Here is a 16,689-nt window from a genome sequence, read left to right as displayed (position 1 = left end):
GCCCATTTTGGAAAGGTATTGAATATCAATTTCAACTGAGGGACTTTTTTATTCATTAGGATCCTACCAACACACCTGGTATTTATCAACTATCTAACAAGTGAATCACTGAACTTTTCACCCCAATAAGCTGAGTCATTACAATATACCACTAGTTCACGTCTAGTGACTGTTCTTATATATATTTGTATATATTTTTCACCGGTTATTTGACAATTAATCTTTTTATATGTTTTATTAATAAACATTGTTATTTTTTACGTTGGCTCTCTGTACATCATGTTTCGTTCCTGATATTCAGCGCAGCCGTTTGTTCTTTTTCTATGCTATCACCACAATACTACACATAGTATTCCGGCAAGCGCAGACTATCAGGAACATAAAATTGTGATTATTTAATTCTATGAAACACGTATTGGTTTTCACTTTTTATTTTGATGATTAGGCGCTCGTTTGTTGCAGTTTTTTGTTTTGGTCAATTCTGAGACACGCCTGGCTGAAGCCAGGGCTAACAGCATTACCACTTTCCATGTGAGATATTTTAAGTCCACAGTGGTGAGTGGTTCAAACCAATGTGATTTTAGGAATCCCAAAACTACATTGAGATCCCAAGGTGCCACTGGAGGCACAAAAGGAGGCTGTATATGCAGTACTCCCTTGACAAACGTCTGAACTTCAGGAACAGAAGCCAGTTCTTTTTGGAAGAATATTGACAGGGCCGAAATTTGAACCTTAATGGACCCTAATTTGAGGCCCATAGACAGTCCTGTTTGCAGGAAATGCAGGAAACGACCCAGTTGAAATTCCTCTGTAGGGGCCTTCCTGGCCTCGCACCACGCAACATATTTACGCCAAATACGGTGATAATGTTGTATGGTTACATCCTTCCTGGCTTTGATCAGGGTAGGGATGACTTCATCCGGAATGCCTTTTTCCTTCAGGATCCGGCGTTCAACCGCCATGCCGTCAAACGCAGCCGCGGTAAGTCTTGGAACAGACATGGTCCCTGCTGGAGCAGGTCCTTTCTTAGAGGTAGAGGCCACGGGTCTTCCGTGAGCATCTCTTGAATTTCCGGGTACCAAGTCCTTCTTGGCCAATCCGGAGCCACGAGTATAGTCTTTACTCCTCTCCTTCTTATGATTCTCAGTACTTTTGGTATGAGAGGAAGAGGAGGGAACACATACACTGACTGGTACACCCACGGTGTTACCAGAGAGTCCACAGCTATTGCCTGAGGGTCCCTTGACCTGGCGCAATATCTGTCCAGCTTTTTGTTGAGGCGGGACGCCATCATGTCCACCCTTTGGTTTTTCCCAACGGTTCACAATCATGTGGAAGACTTCTGGGTGAAGTCCCCACTCCCCCGGGTGAAGATCGTGTCTGCTGAGGAAGTCTGCTTCCCAGTTGTCCACTCCCGGAATGAACACTGCTGACAGTGCTATCACATGATTCTCCGCCCAGCGAAGAATCCTTGCCACTTCCATCATTGCCCTCCTGCTTCTTGTGCCGCCCTGTCTGTTTACGTGGGCGACTGCCGTGATGTTGTCCGACTGGATCAACACCGGCTGACCCTGAAGCAGAGGTCTTGCCTGACTTAGGGCATTGTAAATGGCCCTTAGTTCCAGGATATTTATGTGAAGTGACGTTTCCATGCTTGACCACAAGCCCAGGAAATTTCTTCCCTGTGTGACTGCTCCCCAGCCTCTCAGGCTGGCATCCGTGGTCACCAGGACCCAATCCTGAATGCCGAATCTGCGGCCCTCTAGGAGATGAGCACTCTGTAACCACCACAGGAGAGACATCCTTGTCCTTGGAGACAGGGTTATCCGCTGATGCATTTGAAGATGCGATCCGGACCATTTGTCCAGCAGATCCCACTGAAAAGTTCTTGCATGGAATCTGCCGAATGGAATCGCTTCGTAAGAAGCCACCATCTTTCCCAGGACCATTGTGCATTGTACTGACACTTGGCCTGGTCTTAGGAGGTTCCTGACTATGTCGGATAACTCCTTGGCTTTCTCCTCCGGGAGAAACACCTTTTTCTGTACTGTGTCCAGAATCATCCCTAGGAACAGCAGACGTGTCGTCGGAATCAGCTGCGATTTTGGAATATTTAGAATCCATCCGTGCTGTCGTAGTACTACTTGAGATAGTGCTACTCCGACCTCTAACTGTTCTCTGGACCTTGCCTGCTTACTTTGTGCCTTCCAATGCACAATGCAAACTACAGGTAGTGCTGCAGGGCCCACACCCTTTTACTTGCCGTACAGAGTAGCTCTGGAGCTGTTACAGTGCCCAGCTGCTGCAAGAAATCAGCTTGAATGCTTCAGGGGCTGGGGCATAGCCAACATGAGCCCCACACCGAAGGAGGGTGGAGGTGTTTAATGCGAACTAGGGGTCATCCAAGCGCCGCAAAAGGCCGCCATGCCCTGCACGCCCCTTTTCTCTTTTCATATGCAGACGAGGGTTGAAGCCAACTTTGACCCACTGCTTGGATGACATCACCGTATGCAAATCCATCTGCTGCAGGCCTTCCCCCAGGAATGCTTGCACTAGTTGTTGCATTTGGTTTGTTGTTTGACCCACTGCTTGGATGACATCACCGTATGCAAATCCATCTGCTGCAGGCCTTCCCCCAGGAATGCTTGCACTAGTTGTTGCATTTGGTTTGTTGTTTGGGGGTGCTTCATTATTAGGCAGCCTTCTGCCCTCCCATGTTCATCTGAAAATTTGTGTTCTCCCTGCAGTTGTTGTCCCCAGATGAGAGTTCCCTTGTGCTGCCTCAGTTGAATCTCCTTTACTTGACAGAGATGTGCCTGAGCAGCGGCCCTCCCCAGCCCTATCCCAAATCATACTTATTTTGCATAGGAGATACCATGGTCATGAAGATTGTTCTCCCAGGGTGAGGTTCATTCATTGCATTCTGGGTATGCTGACCCCTGTGATTTCCCCAAATGTGGGAAACTCGACTGCATTATTTGTGGTAGTGGGGGACTGTGTTTGTGCTTTCCTCTGGTCAGCTCTGGTAAAAGTCAGATTAATTTGTCTCAGATCTTCCTCTAGCCTTGTTCTTCTTTCGAGAGTTCCCTTGTGCTGCCTCAGTTGGATCTCCTTCACTTGACAGGGGGGTACCCGAGCAGCGACCCTCCCCAGCTCTAGCCCAACTTCTACTTACCTGGCAGGTGAGATACTATGATCATGTAGGTGCTTCTCCCAGGGCAAGGCTCACCCATTGCACTCTGGGTGTGCTGCTCCTGCGATTTCCCCAAATGTGGGAAACTTGACTGCATAATTTGTGTTTCCCCTGGTCGGCTCTCATATAATTCAGATCTCTTTGTCTCAGGTCTCTCTCCAGCCTAGTTTGCTGTCTGTTTCAACTTCTCTTTTCTTGAGCCGCTCCCTTCTATGCCCTTGCGCACTATCCTGACTTCTCCCGTCTGCTTACTTTGTGCCTTCCAATGCACAATGCAAACTACAGGTAGTGCTGCAGGGCCCACACCCTTTTACTTGCCGTTCAGAGCAGCTCTGGAGCTGTTACAGTGCCCAGCTGCTGCAAGAAATCAGCTTGAATGCTTCAGGGGCTGGGGCATAGCCAACATGAGCCCCACACCGAAGGAGGGTGGAGGTGTTTAATGCGAACTAGGGGTCATCCAAGCGCCGCAAAAGGCCGCCATGCCCTGCACGCCCCTTTTCTCTTTTCATATGCAGACGAGGGTTGAAGCTAACTTTGACCCACTGCTTGGATGACATCACCGTATGCAAATCCATCTGCTGCAGGCCTTCCCCCAGGAATGCTTGTACTAGTTGTTGCATTTGGTTTGTTGTTTGGGGGTGCTTCAGTATTAGGCAGCCTTCTGCCCTCCCATGTTTATCTGGAAATATGTGTTCTCCCTGCAGTTGTTGTCCCCAGATGAGAGTTCCCTTGTGCTGCCTCAGTTGAATCTCCTTTACTTGACAGAGATGTGCCTGAGCAGCGGCCCTCCCCAGCCCTATCCAAAATCATACTTATTTTGCATAGGCGATACCATGGTCATGAAGATTGTTCTCCCAGGGTGAGGTTCATTCATTGCATTCTGGGTATGCTGACCCCTGTGATTTCCCCAAATGTGGGAAACTCGACTGCATTATTTGTGGTAGTGGGGGACTGTGTTTGTGCTTTCCTCTGGACAGCTCTGGTAAAAGTCAGATTTATTTGTCTCAGATCTTCCTCTAGCCTTGTTCTTCTTTCGAGAGTTCCCTTGTGCTGCCTCAGTTGGATCTCTTTCACTTGACAGGGGGGTGCCAGAGCAGCGACCCTCCTCAGCTCTAGCCCAACTCCTACTTACCTGCCAGGTGAGATACTTTGATCATGAAGGTGCTTCTCCCAGGGCAAGGCTCACCCATTGCACTCTGGGTGTGGTGCCCCTGCGATTTCCCCAAATGTGGGAAGCTTGACTGCATAATTTGTGTTTCCCCTGGTCAGCTCTCGTATAATTCAGATCTCTTTGTCTCAGGTCTCTCTCCAGCCTAGTTTGCTGTCTGTTTCCACTTCTTTTTTCATGAGCCCCTCCCTTTTATACCCTTGTGCACTATCCTGACTTCTCCTCCTGTCTGCTTACTTTGTGCCTTCCAATGCACAATGCAAACTACAGGTAGTGCTGCAGGGCCCACACCCTTTTACTTGCCGTACAGAGCAGCTCTGGAGCTGTTACAGTGCCCAGCTGCTGCAAGAAATCAGCTTGAATGCTTCAGGGGCTGGGGCATAGCCAACATGAGCCCCACACCGAAGGAGGGTGGAGGTGTTTAATGTGAACTAGGGGTCATCCAAGCGCCGCAAAAGGCCGCCATGCCCTGCACGCCCCTTTTCTCTTTTCATATGCAGACGAGGGTTGAAGCCAACTTTGACCCACTGCTTGGATGACATCACCGTATGCAAATCCATCTGCTGCAGGCCTTCCCCCAGGAATGCTTGCACTAGTTGTTGCATTTGGTTTGTTGTTTGGGGGTGCTTCAGTATTAAGCAGCCTTCTGCCCTCCCATGTTCATCTGAAAATATGTGTTCTCCCTGCAGTTGTTGTCCCCAGATGAGAGTTCCCTTGTGCTGCCTCAGTTGAATCTCCTTTACTTGACAGAGATGTGCCTGAGCAGCGGCCCTCCCCAGCCCTATCCCAAATCATACTTATTTTGCATAGGAGATACCATGGTCATGAAGATTGTTCTCCCAGGGTGAGGTTCATTCATTGTATTCTGGGTATGCTGACCCCTGTGATTTCCCCAAATGTGGGAAACTCGACTGCATTATTTGTGGTAGTGGGGGACTGTGTTTGTGCTTTCCTCTGGTCAGCTCTGGTAAAAGTCAGATTTATTTGTCTCAGATCTTCCTCTAGCCTTGTTCTTCTTTCGAGAGTTCCCTTGTGCTGCCTCAGTTGGATCTCTTTCACTTGACAGGGGGGTGCCCGAGCAGCGACCCTCCCCAGCTCTAGCCCAACTCCTACTTACCTGCCAGGTGAGATACTATGATCATGAAGGTGCTTCTCCCAGGGCAAGGCTCACCCATTGCACTCTGATTTCCCCAAATGTGGGAAGCTTGACTGCATAATTTGTGTTTCCCCTGGTCGGCTCTCGTATAATTCAGATCTCTTTGTCTCAGGTCTCTCTCCAGCCTAATTTGCTGTCTGTTTCCACTTCTTTTTTCATGAGCCCCTCCCTTTTATACCCTTGTGCAATATCCTGACTTCTCCTCCTGTCTGCTTTCTTTGTGCCTTCCAATGCACAATGCAAACTACAGGTAGTGCTGCAGGGCCCACACCCTTTTACTTGCCTTACAGAGCAGCTCTGGAGCTGTTACAGTGCCCAGCTGCTGCAAGAAATCAGCTTGAATGCTTCAGGGGCTGGGGCATAGCCAACATGAGCCCCACACCGAAGGAGGGTGGAGGTGTTTAATGCGAACTAGGGGTCATCCAAGCGTCGCAAAAGGCCGCCATGCCCTGCACGCCCCTTTTCTCTTTTCATATGCAGACGAGGGTTGAAGCCAACTTTGACCCACTGCTTGGATGACATCACCGTATGCAAATCCATCTGCTGCAGGCCTTCCCCCAGGAATGCTTGCACTAGTTGTTGCATTTGGTTTGTTGTTTGGGGGTGCTTCAGTATTAGGCAGCCTTCTGCCCTCCCATGTTCATCTGAAAATATGTGTTCTCCCTGCAGTTGTTGTCCCCAGATGAGAGTTCCCTTGTGCTGCCTCAGTTGAATCTCCTTTACTTGACAGAGATGTGCATGAGCAGCGGCCCTCCCCAGCCCTATCCCAAATCATACTTATTTTGCATAGGAGATACCATGGTCATGAAGATTACTCTCCCAGGGTGAGGTTCATTCATTGCATTCTGGGTATGCTGACCCCTGTGATTTCCCCAAATGTGGGAAACGCGACTGCTTTATTTGTTGGTAGTGGGGGGACTGTGTTTGTGCTTTCTTCTGGTCAGCTCTGGTAAAAGTCAGATTTCTTTGTCTCAGATCTTCCTCTAGCCTTGTTCTTCTTTCGAGAGTTCCCTTGTGCTGCCTCAGTTGGATCTCCTTCACTTAACAGGGGGGTGCCCGAGCAGCGACCCTCCCCAGCTCTAGCCCAACTCCTACTTACCTGCCAGGTGAGATACTATGATCATGAAGGTGCTTCTCCCAGGGCAAGGCTCACCCATTGCACTCTGGGTGTGCTGCCCCTGCGATTTCCCCAAATGTGGGAAACTTGACTGCATAATTTGTGTTTCCCCTGGTCGGCTCTCGTATAATTCACATCTCTTTGTCTCAGGTCTCTCTCCAGCCTAGTTTGCTGTCTGTTTCCACTTCTCTTTTCTTGAGCCGCTCCCTTCTATGCCCTTGCGCACTATCCTGACTTCTCCCGTCTGCTTACTTTGTGCCTTCCTACGCACAATGCGAACTACAGGTAGTGCTGCAGGGCCCACACCCTTTTAGTTGCCTTACAGAGCAGCTCTGGAGCTGTTACAGTGCCCAGCTGCTGCAAGAAATTAGCTTGAATGCTTCAGGGGCTGGGGCATAGCCAACATGAGCCCCACACCGAAGGAGGGTGGAGGTGTTTAATGCGAACTAGGGGTCATCCAAGCGCCGCAAAAGGCCGCCATGCCCTGCATAACCCTTTTCTCTTTTCATATGCAGATGAGGGTTCCAGCCAACTTTGGCCCACTGCTTGGATGACATCACCGTATGCAAATCCGTCTTCTGCAGACCTTCACCCAGGAATGCTTTTACTAGTTGTTGCATTTGGTTTGTTGTTTGGGGGTGCTTCAGTATTAGGCAGCCTTCTGTCCTCCCATGTTCATCTGAAAATATGTGTTCTCCCTGCAGTTGTTGTCCCCAGATGAGAGTTCCCTTGTGCTGCCTCAGTTGAATCTCCTTTACTTGACAGAGATGTGCCTGAGCAGCGGCCCTCCCCAGCCCTATCCCAAATCATACTTATTTTGCATAGGAGATACCATGGTCATGAAGATTGTTCTCCCAGGGTGAGGTTCATTCATTGCATTCTGGGTATGCTGACCCCTGTGAATTTCCCAAATTTGGGAAACTCGACTGCATTATTTGTGGTAGTGGGGGACTGTGTTTGTGCTTTCCTCTGGTCAGCTCTGGTAAAAGTCAGATTTCTTTGTCTCAGATCTTCCTCTAGCCTTGTTCTTCTTTCGAGAGTTTCCTTGTGCTGCCTCAGTTGGATCTCCTTCACTTGACAGGGGGGTGCCCGAGCAGCGACCCTCCCAAGCTCTAGCCCAACTCCTACTTACCTGCCAGGTGAGATACTATAATCAGGAAGGTGCTTCTCCCAGGGCAAGGCTCACCCATTGCACTCTGGGTGTGCTGCTCCTGCGATTTCCCCAAATGTGGGAAACTTGACTGCATAATTTGTGTTTCCCCTGGTCGGCTCTCGTATAATTCAGATCTCTTTGTCTCAGGTCTCTCTCCAGCCTAGTTTGCTGTCTGTTTCAACTTCTCTTTTCTTGAGCTGCTCCCTTCTATGCCCTTGCGCACTATCCTGACTTCTCCCGTCTGCTTACTTTGTGCCTTCCAATGCACAATGCAAACTACAGGTAGTGCTGCAGGGCCCACACCCTTTTACTTGCCGTTCAGAGCAGCTCTGGAGCTGTTACAGTGCCCAGCTGCTGCAATAAATCAGCTTGAATGCTTCAGGGGATGGGGCATGGCCAACATGAGCCCCACACCAAAGGAGGGTGGGGGTGTTTAATGCGAACTAGGGGTCATCCAAGCACCGCAAAAGGCCGCCATGCCCTGCACGCCTCTTTTCTCTTTTCATATGCAGATGAGGGTTGAAGCCAACTTTGACCCACTGCTTGGATGACATCACCGTATGCAAATCCGTCTTCTGCAGAACTTACCCCAGGAATGCTTGCACTAGTTGTTGCATTTGGTTTGTTGTTTGGGGGTGCTTCAGTATTAGGCAGCCTTCTGCCCTCCCATGTTCATCTGAAAATATGTGTTCTCCCTGCAGTTGTTGTCCCCAGATGAGAGTTCCCTTGTGCTGCCTCAGTTGAATCTCCTTTACTTGACAGAGATGTGCATGAGCAGCGGCCCTCCCCAGCCCTATCCCAAATCATACTTATTTTGCATAGGAGATACCATGGTCATGAAGATTACTCTCCCAGGGTGAGGTTCATTCATTGCATTCTGGGTATGCTGACCCCTGTGATTTCCCCAAATGTGGGAAACGCGACTGCTTTATTTGTTGGTAGTGGGGGACTGTGTTTGTGTTTTCCTCTGGTCAGCTCTGGTAAAAGTCAAATTTCTTTGTCTCAGATCTTCCTCTAGCCTTGTTCTTCTTTCGAGAGTTTCCTTGTGCTGCCTCAGTTGGATCTCCTTCACTTGACAGGGGGGTGCCCGAGCAGCGACCCTCCCCAGCTCTAGCCCAACTCCTACTTACCTGCCAGGTGAGATACTATGATCATGAAGGTGCTTCTCCCAGGGCAAGGCTCACCCATTGCACTCTGGGTGTGCTGCCCCTGCGATTTCCCCAAATGTGGGAAACTTGACTGCATAATTTGTGTTTCCCCTGGTCAGGTCTCGTATAATTCAGATCTCTTTGTCTCAGGTCTCTCTCCAGCCTAGTTTGCTGTCTTTTTCAACTTCTCTTTTCTTGAGCTGCTCCCTTTTATACCCTTGTGCACTATCCTGACTTCTCCTCCTGTCTGCTTACTTTGTGCCTTCCAATGCGCAATGCAAACTACAGGTAGTGCTGCAGGGCCCACACCCTTTTACTTGCCTAACAGAACAGCTCTGGAGCTGTTACAGTGCCAAGTTGCTGCAAGAAATCAGCTTGAATGCTTCAGGGGATGGGGCATGGCCAACATGAGCCCCACACCGAAGGAGGGTGGGGGTGTTTAATGCGAACTAAGGGTCATCCAAGCGCCGCAAAAGGCCGCCATGCCCTGCATACCCCTTTTCTCTTTTCATATGCAGATGAGGGTTCCAGCCAACTTTGGCCCACTGCTTGGATGACATCACCGTATGCAATTCCGTCTTCTGCAGAACTTCCCCCAGGAATGCTTGTACTAGTTGTTGCATTTGGTTTGTTGTTTGGGGGTGCTTCAGTATTAGGCAGCCTTCTGCCCTCCCATGTTCATCTGAAAATATGTGTTCTCCCTGCAGTTGTTGTCCCCAGATGAGAGTTTCCTTGTGCTGCCTCAGTTGAATCTCCTTTACTTGACAGAGATGTGCATGAGCAGCGGCCCTCCCCAGCCCTATCCCAAATCATACTTATTTTGCATAGGAGATACCATGGTCATGAAGATTGTTCTCCCAGGGTGAGGTTCATTCATTGCATTTTGGGTATGCTGACCCCTGTGATTTCCCCAAATGTGGGAAACTCGACTGCATTATTTGTGGTAGTGGGGGACTGTGTTTGTGCTTTCCTCTGGTCAGCTCTGGAAAAAGTCAGATTTCTTTGTCTCAGATCTTCCTCTAGCCTTGTTCTTCTTTCGAGAGTTCCCTTGTGCTGCCTCAGTTGGATCTCTTTCACTTGACAGGGGGGTGCCCGAACAGCGACTTTCCCCAGCTCTAGCCCAACTCCTACTTACCTGCCAGGTGAGATACTATGATCATGAAGGTGCTTCTCCCAGGGCAAGGCTCACCCATTGCACTCTGGGTGTGCTGCCCCTGCGATTTCCCCAAATGTGGGAAACTTGACTGCATAATTTGTGTTTCCCCTGGTCGGCTCTCGTATAATTCAGATCTCTTTGTCTCAGGTCTCTCTCCAGCCTAGTTTGCTGTCTGTTTCCACTTCTCTTTTCTTCAGCCGCTCCCTTCTATACCCTTGTGCACTATCCTGACTTCTCCTCCCATCTGCTTACTTTGTGCCTTCCAATGCACAATGCAAACTACAGGTAGTGCTGCAGGGCCCACACCCTTTTACTTGCCTTACAGAGCAGCTCTGGAGCTGTTACAGTGCCCAGCTGCTGCAAGAAATCAGCTTGAATGCTTCAGGGGATGGGCATGGCCAACATGAGCCCCACACCAAAGGAGGGTGGAGGTGTTTAATGCGAACTAGGGGTCATCCAAGCACCGCAAAAGGCCGCCATGCCCTGCACGCCCCTTTTCTCTTTTCATATGCAGATGAGGGTTGAAGCCAACTTTGACCCACTGCTTGGATGACATCACCGTATGCAAATCCGTCTTCTGCAGAACTTCCCCCAGGAATGCTTGGACTAGTTGTTGCATTTGGTTTGTTGTTTGGGGGTGCTTCAGTATTAGGCAGCCTTCTGCCCTCCCATGTTCATCTGAAAATATGTGTTCTCCCTGCAGTTGTTGTCCCCAGATGAAAGTTCCCTTGTGCTGCCTCAGTTGAATCTCCTTTACTTGACAGAGATGTGCATGAGCAGCGGCCCTCCCCAGCCCTATTCCAAATCATACTTATTTTGCATAGGAGATACCATGGTCATGAAGATTTTTCTCCCAGGGTGAGGTTCATTCATTGCATTTTGGGTATGCTGACCCCTGTGATTTCCCCAAATGTGGGAAACTTGACTGCATTATTTGTGGTAGTGGGAGACTGTGTTTGTGCTTTCCTCTGGTCAGCTCTGGTAAAAGTCAGATTTCTTTGTCTCAGATTTTCCTTTAGCCTTGTTCTTCTTTCGAGAGTTCCCTTGTGCTGCCTCAGTTGGATCTCCTTCACTTTACAGGGGGGTACCCGAGCAGCGACCCTCCCCAGCTCTAGCCCAACTCCTACTTACCTGCCAGGTGAGATACTATGATCATGAAGGTGCTTCTCCCAGGGCAAGGCTCACCCATTGTACTCTGGGTGTGCTGCTCCTGCGATTTCCCCAAATGTGGGAAACTTGACTGCATAATTTGTGTTTCCCCTGGTCGGCTCTCGTATAATTCAGATCTCTTTGTCACAGGTCTCTCTCCAGCCTAGTTTGCTGTCTGTTTCCACTTCTCTTTTCTTCAGCCGCTCCCTTCTATACCCTTGTGCACTATCCTGACTTCTCCTCCCGTCTGCTTACTTTGTGCCTTCCAATGCACAATGCAAACTACAGGTAGTGCTGCAGGGCCCACACCCTTTTACTTGCCTTACAGAGCAGCTCTGGAGCTGTTACAGTGCCCAGCTGCTGCAAGAAATCAGCTTGAATGCTTCAGGGGATGGGGCATGGCCAACATGAGCCCCACACCAAAGGAGGGTGGAGGTGTTTAATGCGAACTAGGGGTCATCCAAGCACCGCAAAAGGCCGCCATGCCCTGCACGCCCCTTTTCTCTTTTCATATGCAGATGAGGGTTGAAGCCAACTTTGACCCACTACTTGGATGACATCACCGTATGCAAATCCGTCTTCTGCAGAACTTCCCCCAGGAATGCTTGCACTAGTTGTTGCATTTGGTTTGTTGTTTGGGGGTGCTTCAGTATTAGGCAGCCTTCTGCCCTCCCATGTTCATCTGAAAATATGTGTTCTCCCTGCAGTTGTTGTCCCAAGATGAGAGTTCCCTTGTGCTGCCTCAGTTGAATCTCCTTTACTTGACAGAGATGTGCATGAGCAGCGGCCCTCCCCAGCCCTATTCCAAATCATACTTATTTTGCATAGGAGATACCATGGTCATGAAGATTTTTCTCCCAGGGTGAGGTTCATTCATTGCATTTTGGGTATGCTGACCCCTGTGATTTCCCCAAATGTGGGAAACTTGACTGCATTATTTGTGGTAGTGGGAGACTGTGTTTGTGCTTTCCTCTGGTCAGCTCTGGTAAAAGTCAGATTTCTTTGTCTCAGATTTTCCTTTAGCCTTGTTCTTCTTTCGAGAGTTCCCTTGTGCTGCCTCAGTTGGATCTCCTTCACTTTACAGGGGGGTACCCGAGCAGCGACCCTCCCCAGCTCTAGCCCAACTCCTACTTACCTGCCAGGTGAGATACTATGATCATGAAGGTGCTTCTCCCAGGGCAAGGCTCACCCATTGTACTCTGGGTGTGCTGCTCCTGCAATTTCCCCAAATGTGGGAAACTTGACTGCATAATTTGTGTTTCCCCTGGTCGGCTCTCGTATAATTCAGATCTCTTTGTCTCAGGTCTCTCTCCAGCCTAGTTTGCTGTCTGTTTCAACTTCTCTTTTCTTGAGCCGCTCCCTTCTATGCCCTTGCGCACTATCCTGACTTCTCCTCCCGTCTGCTTACTTTGTGCCTTCCAATGCACAATGCAAACTACAGGTAGTGCTGCAGGGCCCACACCCTTTTACTTGCCTTACAGAGCAGCTCTGGAGCTGTTACAGTGCCCAGCTGCTGCAAGAAATCAGCTTGAATGCTTCAGGGGCTGGGGCATAGCCAACATGAGCCCCACACCGAAGGAGGGTGGAGGTGTTTAATGCAAACTAGGGGTCAGACAAGCGCCGCAAAAGGCCACCATGCCCTGCACGCCCCTTTTCTGTTTTCATATGCAGACGAGGGTTGAAGCCAACTTTGACCCACTGCTTGGATGACATCACCATATGCAAATCCATCTGCGGCAGGCCTTCCCCCAGGAATGCTTGCACTAGTTGTTGCATTTGGTTTGTTGTTTGGGGGTGCTTCAGTATTAGGCAGCCTTCTGCCCTCCCATGTTCATCTGAAAATATGTGTTCTCCCTGCAGTTGTTGTCCCAAGATGAGAGTTCCCTTTTGCTGCCTCAGTTGAATCTCCTTTACTTGACAGAGATGTGCATGAGCAGCGGCCCTCCCCAGCCCTATTCCAAATCATACTTATTTTGCATAGGAGATACCATGGTCATGAAGATTTTTCTCCCAGGGTGAGGTTCATTCATTGCATTTTGGGTATGCTGACCCCTGTGATTTCCCCAAATGTGGGAAACTTGACTGCATTATTTGTGGTAGTGGGAGACTGTGTTTGTGCTTTCCTCTGGTCAGCTCTGGTAAAAGTCAGATTTCTTTGTCTCAGATTTTCCTTTAGCCTTGTTCTTCTTTCGAGAGTTCCCTTGTGCTGCCTCAGTTGGATCTCCTTCACTTTACAGGGGGGTACCCGAGCAGCGACCCTCCCCAGCTCTAGCCCAACTCCTACTTACCTGCCAGGTGAGATACTATGATCATGAAGGTGCTTCTCCCAGGGCAAGGCTCACCCATTGTACTCTGGGTGTGCTGCTCCTGCGATTTCCCCAAATGTGGGAAACTTGACTGCATAATTTGTGTTTCCCCTGGTCGGCTCTCGTATAATTCAGATCTCTCTGTCTCAGGTCTCTCTCCAGCCTAGTTTGCTGTCTGTTTCCACTTCTCTTTTCTTCAGCCGCTCCCTTCTATACCCTTGTGCACTATCCTTGCAATGGTACAAGACAGCTTTTCCTTGCCAATATCTCTCTTTTGCAAAGAGCTGCGCATTGGAAAATTCAGGGCTATGTCGTGTAGATTATGGCCTAACAGGAGGCTTTAAAATTTTCTTTCTAGTGACCTTCGTTTGGGAGAAAAATGCAAAGGTACAAGACAGCTTTTCCTTGCCAATATCTCTCTTTTGCAAAGAGCTGCGCATTGGAAAATTCAGGGCTATGTCGTGGATTTTTGAAAGAAAACAATACTGTCAATATACTATTAAAACAAATTAAAATGGTAAAAGTTATTGTACTTTAAGTAAAAATAAAAGCTAAAATATCAATCCCAGTTTTGGATTACTTTAATGAACAAAAAAAAATGCATATAGCAAAGGATAGTTTCAATCTGCCTACCTCTGGGTTATGGGCCCAGCATGCTTCCATTGCAGTACTCTGCTGCACATGTAAGTGCAAGAGATCCTGAAGCACTCACTCATCATGCGAAAGTACCAATGTGTTTCTTCATTGGTTGCTGGAAGAAACATCTTACAAACACTCTCCAGATTATTGACTTTTTAAAGTTTTTCTAGGAAACGTTCTAGATGAATGCTTATTAGTCTTTGTCAGTATATACTTTTTGCAAAGTGTCTCTGTGGCGCAATCGGTTAGTGTGTTCAGCTATTAATCAAAAGGTTGGTGGTTCAATCCCACCCAGGGACGTAATTGACCTTGTGATCAGATTTTGGTGATATTTAAGTAGACAAGTCAAAATTGCAAACCCCCTCTTATGGTGTAGGGTACCTGGCCTTCTCTGATGTAATCAGAGTTAGATTTGATTCAGTGATTTTATAAAAACAGCTAGGAAGCACAATTTAGCAGTGGGTTGCAGAGAAAAAGAAATATGCTGGCAAAAAAATCCAATTGACTGATTAAACAGCTCTTCATTTTCTGGCTTTATTTTTATGCTAACAAATTTGTTCTCTGAAAAGTGTCCACAAAGCCAAGTATCTGATTAACATCTTTGTAGGGATGGTTTTTCACCTATTACTAAATTAAACTTGCTTCATTGGAAAGGCAGCAAGATGCATCCTCATTTCAATATCTACTGAAATAATACAGGTTGACACCAGGAAACATTAACGCCACTGCATCCTTGCTGCTTTCTCATGTGGAAGTCTGTTTAATGTGAAAACAAGGTGATATCTAATTAGCACACAGGTAAGGAATTAAGAAAATCTTTATTTAAGGGTGAAGATGTTTCTCACAAAATCGTTGCCCCAATGCATCATTGAAATTCAAGCTGGAAAGATGATTTTAATATATCACTTGTACATTTTGTATTGCTCTTCTGGTGACAATGTAGTTTGCTTTTGTCAATTACCATTTTAATAATCGGGTAAAGAAAATTAATTGGATTTTTGAAAGAAAACAATACTGTCAATATACTATTAAAACAAATTAAAATGGTAAAAGTTATTGTACTTTAAGTAAAAATAAAAGAGCAAAAATATCAATCCCAGTTTTGGAAAATTCAGGGCTATGTCGTGTAGATGATGGCCTAACAGGAGGCTTTAAAATTTTCTTTCTAGTGCCCTTCGTTTGGGAGAAAAATGCAAAGGTACAAGACAGCTTTTCCTTGCAAATATCTCTCTTTTGCAAAGAGCTGCGCATTAAAAAATTCAGGGCTATGTCGTGTAGATGATGGCCTAACAGGAGGCTTTAAAATTTTCTTTCTAGTGCCCTTCGTTTGGGAGAAAAATGCAATGGTACAAGACAGCTTTTCCTTGCCAATATCTCTCTTTTGCAAAGAGCTGCGCATTGGAAAATTCAGGGCTATGTCGTGTAGATGATGGCCTAACAGGAGGCTTTAAAAAATTTTTTCTAGTGTCCTTCGTTTGGGAGAAAAATGCAATGGTACAAGACAGCTTTTCCTTGCCAATATCTCTCTTTTGCAAAGAGCTGCGCATTGGAAAATTCAGGGCTATGTCGTGTAGATGATGGCCTAACAGGAGGCTTTAAAATTTTCTTTCTAGTGTCCTTCGTTTGGGAGAAAAATGCAAAGGTACAAGACAGCTTTTCCTTGCCAATATCTCTCTTTTGCAAAGAGCTGCGCATTGGAAAATTCAGGGCTATGTCGTGTAGATGATGGCCTAACAGGAGGCTTTAAAATGTTCTTTCTAGTGTCCTTCGTTTGGGAGAAAAATGCAATGGTACAAGACAGCTTTTCCTTGCCAATATCTCTCTTTTGCAAAGAGCTGCGCATTGGAAAATTTAGGGCTATGTCGTGTAGATGATGGCCTAACAGGAGGCTTTAAAATTTTCTTTCTAGTGTCCTTCGTTTGGGAGAAAAATGCAAAGGTACAAGACAGCTTTTCCTTGCCAATATCTCTCTTTTGCAAAGAGCTGCGCATTGGAAAATTCAGGGCTATGTCGTGTAGATGATGGCCTAACAGGAGGCTTTAAAATTTTCTTTCTAGTGTCCTTCGTTTGGGAGAAAAATGCAAAGGTACAAGACAGCTTTTCCTTGCCAATATCTCTCTTTTGCAAAGAGCTACGCATTGGAAAATTCAGGGCTATGTCGTGTAGATGATGGCCTAACAGGAGGCTTTAAAATTTTCTTTCTAGTGTCCTTCGTTTGGGAGAAAAATGCAAAGGTACAAGACAGCTTTTCCTTGCCAATATCTCTCTTTTGCAAAGAGCTACTCATTGGAAAATTCAGGGCTATGTCGTGTAGATGATGGCCTAACAGGAGGCTTTAAAATTTTCTTTCTAGTGCCCTTCGTTTGGGAGAAAAATGCAAAGGTACAAGACAGCTTTTCCTTGCCAATATCTCTCTTTTGCAAAGAGCTGCGCATTAAAAAATTCAGGGCTATGTCGTGTAGATGATGGCCTAACAGGAGGCTTTAAAATTTTCTTTCTAGTGC

General features: G+C 47.4%; 17 non-coding genes and 2 pseudogenes across 17 annotated transcripts; all 19 read left to right on the top strand.

Moving 5' to 3' along the window:
* Nucleotides 1–2,851: 2,851 nt before the first annotated feature.
* Nucleotides 2,852–3,015, top strand: LOC135045893 (U1 spliceosomal RNA). Its single transcript, XR_010238288.1, has one exon. It is a non-coding gene; the product is annotated as a U1 spliceosomal RNA (small nuclear RNA).
* Nucleotides 3,016–3,167: 152 nt separating this feature from the next.
* LOC135045993 (U1 spliceosomal RNA) lies at nt 3,168–3,309 on the top strand (annotated as a pseudogene).
* A 692-nt stretch (nt 3,310–4,001) lies between these two features.
* Nucleotides 4,002–4,165, top strand: LOC135045963 (U1 spliceosomal RNA). The gene has a single exon (XR_010238342.1). It is a non-coding gene; the product is annotated as a U1 spliceosomal RNA (small nuclear RNA).
* Nucleotides 4,166–4,317: 152 nt separating this feature from the next.
* Nucleotides 4,318–4,480, top strand: LOC135045933 (U1 spliceosomal RNA). Its single transcript, XR_010238315.1, has one exon. It is a non-coding gene; the product is annotated as a U1 spliceosomal RNA (small nuclear RNA).
* Nucleotides 4,481–5,154: 674 nt separating this feature from the next.
* On the top strand, nt 5,155–5,318 carry LOC135045954 (U1 spliceosomal RNA). Its single transcript, XR_010238333.1, has one exon. It is a non-coding gene; the product is annotated as a U1 spliceosomal RNA (small nuclear RNA).
* Nucleotides 5,319–6,290: 972 nt separating this feature from the next.
* Nucleotides 6,291–6,456, top strand: LOC135045888 (U1 spliceosomal RNA). Its single transcript, XR_010238283.1, has one exon. It is a non-coding gene; the product is annotated as a U1 spliceosomal RNA (small nuclear RNA).
* A 152-nt stretch (nt 6,457–6,608) lies between these two features.
* LOC135045899 (U1 spliceosomal RNA) lies at nt 6,609–6,750 on the top strand (annotated as a pseudogene).
* Nucleotides 6,751–7,442: 692 nt separating this feature from the next.
* Nucleotides 7,443–7,606, top strand: LOC135045973 (U1 spliceosomal RNA). Its single transcript, XR_010238351.1, has one exon. It is a non-coding gene; the product is annotated as a U1 spliceosomal RNA (small nuclear RNA).
* Nucleotides 7,607–7,758: 152 nt separating this feature from the next.
* Nucleotides 7,759–7,921, top strand: LOC135045911 (U1 spliceosomal RNA). The gene has a single exon (XR_010238301.1). It is a non-coding gene; the product is annotated as a U1 spliceosomal RNA (small nuclear RNA).
* A 671-nt stretch (nt 7,922–8,592) lies between these two features.
* LOC135045895 (U1 spliceosomal RNA) lies at nt 8,593–8,757 on the top strand. Its single transcript, XR_010238290.1, has one exon. It is a non-coding gene; the product is annotated as a U1 spliceosomal RNA (small nuclear RNA).
* A 152-nt stretch (nt 8,758–8,909) lies between these two features.
* Nucleotides 8,910–9,072, top strand: LOC135045892 (U1 spliceosomal RNA). Its single transcript, XR_010238287.1, has one exon. It is a non-coding gene; the product is annotated as a U1 spliceosomal RNA (small nuclear RNA).
* Nucleotides 9,073–9,746: 674 nt separating this feature from the next.
* Nucleotides 9,747–9,910, top strand: LOC135045978 (U1 spliceosomal RNA). The gene has a single exon (XR_010238356.1). It is a non-coding gene; the product is annotated as a U1 spliceosomal RNA (small nuclear RNA).
* A 152-nt stretch (nt 9,911–10,062) lies between these two features.
* Nucleotides 10,063–10,225, top strand: LOC135045890 (U1 spliceosomal RNA). Its single transcript, XR_010238285.1, has one exon. It is a non-coding gene; the product is annotated as a U1 spliceosomal RNA (small nuclear RNA).
* A 673-nt stretch (nt 10,226–10,898) lies between these two features.
* LOC135045990 (U1 spliceosomal RNA) lies at nt 10,899–11,062 on the top strand. Its single transcript, XR_010238368.1, has one exon. It is a non-coding gene; the product is annotated as a U1 spliceosomal RNA (small nuclear RNA).
* Nucleotides 11,063–11,214: 152 nt separating this feature from the next.
* Nucleotides 11,215–11,377, top strand: LOC135045903 (U1 spliceosomal RNA). Its single transcript, XR_010238295.1, has one exon. It is a non-coding gene; the product is annotated as a U1 spliceosomal RNA (small nuclear RNA).
* Nucleotides 11,378–12,051: 674 nt separating this feature from the next.
* Nucleotides 12,052–12,215, top strand: LOC135045988 (U1 spliceosomal RNA). Its single transcript, XR_010238366.1, has one exon. It is a non-coding gene; the product is annotated as a U1 spliceosomal RNA (small nuclear RNA).
* A 152-nt stretch (nt 12,216–12,367) lies between these two features.
* Nucleotides 12,368–12,530, top strand: LOC135045896 (U1 spliceosomal RNA). The gene has a single exon (XR_010238291.1). It is a non-coding gene; the product is annotated as a U1 spliceosomal RNA (small nuclear RNA).
* Nucleotides 12,531–13,204: 674 nt separating this feature from the next.
* Nucleotides 13,205–13,368, top strand: LOC135045987 (U1 spliceosomal RNA). Its single transcript, XR_010238365.1, has one exon. It is a non-coding gene; the product is annotated as a U1 spliceosomal RNA (small nuclear RNA).
* Nucleotides 13,369–13,520: 152 nt separating this feature from the next.
* Nucleotides 13,521–13,683, top strand: LOC135045902 (U1 spliceosomal RNA). The gene has a single exon (XR_010238294.1). It is a non-coding gene; the product is annotated as a U1 spliceosomal RNA (small nuclear RNA).
* The last annotated feature ends 3,006 nt before the right edge of the window (nt 13,684–16,689 follow it).

Source organism: Pseudophryne corroboree, unplaced genomic scaffold (genome assembly GCF_028390025.1).
Source record: "Pseudophryne corroboree isolate aPseCor3 unplaced genomic scaffold, aPseCor3.hap2 scaffold_914, whole genome shotgun sequence".
NCBI classification, from domain to species: domain Eukaryota; kingdom Metazoa; phylum Chordata; class Amphibia; order Anura; family Myobatrachidae; genus Pseudophryne; species Pseudophryne corroboree.
The sequence above is the reverse complement of the archived record's forward strand: the minus strand, read 5'-3'. Positions and strand labels throughout refer to the sequence as shown.